The sequence below is a fragment of the Sinocyclocheilus rhinocerous genome, unplaced genomic scaffold (assembly GCF_001515625.1).
Source record: "Sinocyclocheilus rhinocerous isolate Xijiao unplaced genomic scaffold, SAMN03320098_v1.1 scaffold215, whole genome shotgun sequence".
NCBI classification, from domain to species: Eukaryota; Metazoa; Chordata; class Actinopteri; order Cypriniformes; family Cyprinidae; genus Sinocyclocheilus; species Sinocyclocheilus rhinocerous.
This window is the reverse complement of record NW_015660885.1, coordinates 138,634-145,059: the sequence shown is the minus strand read 5'-3', so window position 1 is coordinate 145,059 and position 6,426 is coordinate 138,634. Positions and strand designations below refer to the sequence as shown.

General features: G+C 36.4%; 1 protein-coding gene and 1 long non-coding RNA gene across 4 annotated transcripts in view; one reads left to right on the top strand and one right to left on the bottom strand.

Moving 5' to 3' along the window:
- The window catches only part of LOC107725766 (uncharacterized), a 13,214-nt gene extending 12,150 nt beyond the window's left edge, over window positions 1-1,064 (bottom strand). Inside the window, exon 1 of the long non-coding RNA XR_001638156.1 lies at window positions 961-1,064. This is a non-coding gene — a long non-coding RNA (uncharacterized LOC107725766). The remainder of the gene's footprint in view (window positions 1-960) is intronic.
- The window catches only part of gria4a (glutamate receptor, ionotropic, AMPA 4a), a 97,032-nt gene that overhangs the window by 27,006 nt on the left and 63,600 nt on the right, over window positions 1-6,426 (top strand). The gene's annotated exons all lie outside the window — the stretch shown is intronic.

Sequence of the window (6,426 nt, the reverse complement as noted above, 5' to 3'; positions counted from 1 at the left end):
ACTTACTTTTATAAAGAATATCTCTTTGGATTTGAGACTTTAGTCTTTGCAACTTTACAGATCTTCTTTATGCACCAAGAGCTTGTAGCACTCCAAAGAGAAAGGAAAACTTGAAATCGCATCATATGACCCCTTTAAATAAGTAATTGAAGTCATTTATTCAACCAATTCGTTCTAACTGCTGATTCATTCAGATAAATATTTTAAAAATAAATATTAACAAATTTGAAATTATTATTATTTTTGTAGCACTCCAAAGAGAAAGGAAAACTTGAAATCGCATCATATGACCCCTTTAAATAAGTAATTGAAGTCATTTATTCAACCAATTCATTCTAACTGCTGATTCATTCAGATAAATATTTTAAAAATAAATATTAACAAATTTGAAATTATTATTATTGTATATGAAATGATACTTTAAATGAGTAAGTCATTCAACCTATTCAATATTTATTCAACTAATAATATTTTCATTATTTAAATATGAAATTACTATTTTTATATGAAATTATAGTCTTAATGAGTGAGTCACTGAGTCATTTATTCAACCGATTCATTTAAACAGCTGATTCTTTCAAGAACGAAGCAAGTAACTGTTGTCTTTATGAAAGGATCATCGAATCATTGATTGATTCAAACGGATGATTCATTCAAGAATGAAGCAAGTGACTTTATGAATGGATGATTCAATTTAATTTATTCAAACGGATGATTCATTCAAGAAAGAAGCTGTAGTGACTGTCTTTATGAAAGGATATTTGAATCATTGATTCATTCAAAAGCGATTCATTCAGAAATAAAACACCGCTAAATTTCGCTCTGTATCCTCAAATGATTTAAAACCAAAAACTGATAAAATTAGACAAGTCCAGTCATCAGTTTTTCATTACAAGTTCTCGTAATATCGACCAACTTGTTTAACTGCACTGAATTATCAAATCAACCCTGATAGCACACGTACATCACAGAGACGTCTATTTGACGTCTGTATTTATATCTGCAAGACCTATTTTTTAGAGTGTTTGCTCATCTGCAATTCATCTATGGGACATTTCCTATCAGATGTCAAATAGACGTTTAGATTTAGAATAGACGTTTAGATGTCTTTAAGATGCTTATGATTTAGAATGTATGTAAAACTGACATCTTTAAGACGTCTATCAGATGTTTGTACACAGCAGATGCTTTCCAGATGAAGAGATCTTTAACAGACATCTTGCAAACGTACATGTGCTTTCTGAGAGAAAGCTGGTGTCTGTAGGCTGCTAATTTGGGTGGGGGGAAGCATCTTTCTTCAATGTTGGTTATTCATTTCTTTTCTTCTTTTTCCCCCTGTCAGCCACTTCAGGATAGTTGCTCGGTGCTTCACTATGGATCACTAGCTGAAAAAAACAGCATATGCTGGTTAGGTATGTTTTGAAGCATGGCTGCTGGTTTAAGATGGTCCTTAGCTGGTTTGAGCTGGTCATGTGCTGGTCCTAAGCAATTAGCTCCTGCTCAGGACCAGCATATGACCAGCTTAAACCAGCTCATGACCAGCTAAGGACCAGCTCAAACCAGCAGTCATGCTTCAAAACATACCTAACAAGCATATGCTGGTTTTTTCAACAGGGGCGTCCGGTAGGTTAGTGGACGTCCAGGTTTACGTTCGGCGTGCCGTTACAGCAGTGCTGGAATCCGCTCGGCTATCAAATGTTAGCAGCACAGTTGAGCAAACATCTCCACTTACAGGCCCTGAGTAACTGACACAGCCGTCCCTACTGGCACGCTCACTTTAGCCGAGAAACGGACCATCTGGCAGTCTGGATCGGACTGTTAGCGATCGGTTCCAGCTACTGCTCCGCTTTAGTTTAGCGCTTTGACACTTTAGCCAAAGTCTCGCTACTGCTACCTTTATGAACACTGACTTTACACTGAGTGAAATACTACTACACTGCCTACTACACAATGTGTACTGCATATGGCTTAATATTAAACAAAAGTATGAGACAGTATGCACAGTACGGAATGCTAAACTGTAGTATGCCCCTATATGCAGGGGTGTGTCTAAGATTTTATACTTGGGGTGGCAAAGGGGGGGCAAGAGCACCAGGTACACAACTGTAGATTTGCTGAGGGATGTGCAAGATCAGTGTTGTCGCCTTTGTGAATTCTATTCCCTAACACCATCACAGAAAACTTTCTGCAAATCAATCAGGGGTGAAAAAGTGACAAAGGTGCGACACCCACTTAAACTCATGATGGCCATATATTGCTCACATTTGAGTTAAGCAGTTTTGGAGGGATTTATGGTATTCTTTATTTATTTGCCTCAAAATATGCATATTTTTGTACATATTTACACAAAATTGGAACAGTAAATGTAAAACTTCACTTTTAAGAATATATATTTTTTAAATTAATGTATAATTCTTGGAAAATGTGCCATTAAGTGGAAGATGTCTGCCGCCTGGTTGAAAACGAACACTTGAAAAAAAATATGAAAAAGACATGATATTACCACTATGACCAGTAGAGGGCTGCAGAGGATCACTCATTGGTTCATTTGCCATTTCCAATTCAGTTATGTTCACTTTTTGCTTTTGGATTTACATTTAGACATTAGAAAATCACTAAAATAGCATTTGAAAAAAATCACTTTTTGTCAAAGGTCAGCACTGTTTTGTACTGAAGTATGAATATTTTCCAAAAACTCATTGCATGGATGAATCACACAAATTACCTTTTCTGAATTCAAAACAGCGATTTTTGGCTAAATGTGACTAGTTGAGCTGTCCTCAGTTTAATGCTTTTTTGTTTGATTGTTTGTCTTTTTCTGTTCTGCACCCCAGAATGTTTCCCTCCTCTATTCATTTTGTTTAGGATATGACTGTAACAATGTCGAAGGGTGAACTCATTTAAAATGCTAAACAAATTAAACAAACAAACAAAAAACGTCTTTCTCCTTTGTTTATTTTTAAGCAGTAAACTTTTGATTATTTTATTAAAGGGGTCATATGATGCTGCTAAAAAGAACATTATTTTGTGTATTTGGTGTAATGAAATGTGTTTATGCGGTTTAAGGTTAAAAACCACGACCTGTCGCTCACTTGTAGATCTCGTGCTTCTGGAGGGGATGTAGATTCATAAGAGTGAGTGGAAGCAGGAGGGTGCTGAGCCTGTGGCTGTTCTATATGCAAGCATCAGTGTCTTGAACTTGATGCGAGCCGCAACCAGTAGCCAGTGCAGGGAGATAAAGAGAGGTGTGACTTTGGCCCTTTTGGGCTCAATGAAGACCAGTCGTGCTACTGCATTCTGAATCATTTGTAGAGGTTTGATTGTGCTTGATGGAAGTCCAGCCAGAAGAGCATTGCAGTAGTCCAGCCTAGAAATGACAAGGGCCTGGACAAGAAGTTGTGCAGCATGCTCCTGATCTTTCTGATGTTGTGCAATGCAAACCTGCATGATCGAGCAGTTTTTGCAATGTAGTCTTTGAAGGTCAGCTGGTCATCAAAGATTACACCAAGATATCTGACCGAACTTGATGGGGTAATTGTTGATGAGCTTAGCTGGATGGTGAAATCATGCTGTAGAGTCGGAGTGGCAGGGAAGACGAGAAGTTCAGTCTTTGCCAGGTTGAGCTGTTGGTGATGTTCTTTCATCCATTCCGAGATGTCCGCCAGGCAGCCTGAGATCCGTGCAGCTACCGGTTGAAATGAAAGATAAGAGTTGTGTGTCTCCAGCATAGCAAAGGTAAGAGAAATCATGAGCCTGTATGGTGGATCCCAGTGATGCTGTGTATACGGAGAAGAGGAGGGGTCCAAGAACTGATCCCTGTGGAACCCCAGTGACCAGTTGATGTGCTTTGGATACCTCCCCTCCCCAGGCCACCCTTAAAGACCTACCTGTGAGATAGGATTCCAGTGATGAGAGGGTGGACAGGAGGATCTGATGATTCACAGCGTCAAAAGCGGCAGATAGATCCAGCAGAATGAGAACTGATGATTTGGAATCAGCTTTCGCGATCCGCAATCCGCAAATGGTCACTTCTGAAACCTGACCGGTTATTCAGTGAAAGAAATAATGATATCTGTTCGCAAACAATTCGTTCAATTGTTTTCGCTATGAATGGAAGGAAAGAGACTCCTGGTCCAGGTCTGTAGCTATCTACAAGTGAAGTGTTTAATATAGGCTTTTTGAACAGTGGGGAAAATGCCTGGGAGAAGAGATGTGTTGATGATATGATGTTACTTCTGCCTCAGTAAGGGGACAGGAGGAGGAGAGGGGAGTTTTAGCAGTGGATGTGGTTTAGTAGTGGAGGTGGTGGAGAGGGACAGGGAAGAGAATTTAATGTTTTGAAGAGATTACGTGTGTCTGAAGCGCAGTCGTGGAAATACAAAGGATTTGGCAGTATGGACTTCAGCAGAGAAAGATGAAAGCAGAGACAGATGCAAACTCAGGTCTGACGGATCTTTTGATTTGTGTCATTTTCTCTCTGCTGCTCTTAATTTGGACTGATGTTCACAAAGAACATCAGACAGCCAGGGGTTAGAAGAGGCAGCACGTGCTGGCCTGGAGGAGAGAGGACATATATCTATGAGGGAAGAGAGGAAGACACTACAGAGGAAAGATGGGAGGGTGAAAGGGAGCGTAGGTCCACAGAAAAAGAGAGAGGTGCACCTCTCTTTTTTTCTGTGGGTCTCTGGAATTGTCAGACTTTTCCAGCAATTACTTCAATTTAAATAAATAAATTAATAAATTAATAAATTAATTAATTAATAAAACAGTTTATGAGACGGCATGCAGTATGAAATGGGAGTAATTTGAATTACTTCAATTTAAATAAATAAATTAATAAATAAATAAATAAATTAATTAATAAAACAGTTTATGAGACGGAATGCAGTATGAAATGGGAGTAATTTGACTCTGAATAATAATAATAATAATAATAATAATAATAATAATAATAATAATAATAATAATAATAATAATAATAATAATAATAATAATAATAATAATAATAATAATAATAATAATAATAATAATAAAATAGTTTGTGAGACAGCATGCATTATGAAACGTAAGGTGCCAAAATGTAACTTAGGTTTTAGTTCCTCCAATCTTCAGTGAAAAAGACTTTCACAAAAGACTCTAATTACTTCAATTTAAATAAATAAATTAATAAATAAATAAATAAATTAATTAATAAAACAGTTTATGAGACGGAAAAATGGGAGAAATGGGAGTAATTTGACTCTGAATAATAATAATAATAATAATAATAATAATAATAATAAAATAGTTTGTGAGACAGCATGCATTATGAAACGTAAGGTGCCAAAATGTAACTTAGGTTTTAGTTCCTCCAATCTTCAGTGAAAAAGACTTTCACAAAAGACTTTTCCACAAAAAAAGAAAGAAAAAAGAAACAAAAAAACCCCCACAAAAAATAGAAAAATTTTATTAGAAAAGTGTTAAAATTAAAAAAAAAATTTGATAAAATAAAATGCTACCCTACATTTGTTTTTGTGGAATATTGTTTCACAGAAATAGGTCACATTATAGAATAAAAGTGCATATTCATGTTGACTTTGTACAATTTTGAATACATTTTGAATAATTTCAATGTTTAAAATGTTTAAATTAAATATTTTAATATTTTAAATTTTTATTTAAATGTTTTCAAGTATTTACATATTTTAACTTTTACAAAATTATAAAACTATATGTAGCACTAAGTTCTTTGAGCCATTTTGCTGATATTCTATACTACTACTAATAATAATAATAATTTTAAAATGTAAAAAAATTTTAATAAGTATTTTTAATACTTTAAAATATGTACATATTTACAAATATATAAAAAATAATATGTTTAATTAAAAAAAACATATTTTGAGTCATTTTGCTAACTGACACCAAATTTCTCCAAAACCTCTCCCTTTGAAGTAGCACGTCACATGCCTATACATTCACATAGTGCTGTGTTTGAAAAGCAGCTGGTACAGGCTGTGTTTACATGCGGAGCGAGAGGCAAGCGTCCGTCCATCCGTCCATCTACACACAGACTGGGGTTTGTGTACAGAGGATTCTCCAGCTCTCTGCTGCCAGTCTGTGTTTACTCACAGCACAGCTGGTGCCGTTTCATTATGATTGTGTGTGTGAGCTCACGGTAATATGTGGTCTTTCTGTGTGTTGTGGTTTGTGTCATATCTGTTGTTCTGAATCTGCTCACACACACACACACAGACGGATGCTGGACACTGCATATGTCCTGATGTCCAAAGTCCTGCGGTGCGACTAAAGGCCAGTTTAAAGGACATCTGTTGCTCTTGGCCGACATTACTGGCACACTGATGCAGAATACACACGGGACATTTGGACAGGAGACGGAGCCAGAGCGCAAACACACACCTGTAGAAACACACACACACGCACGCA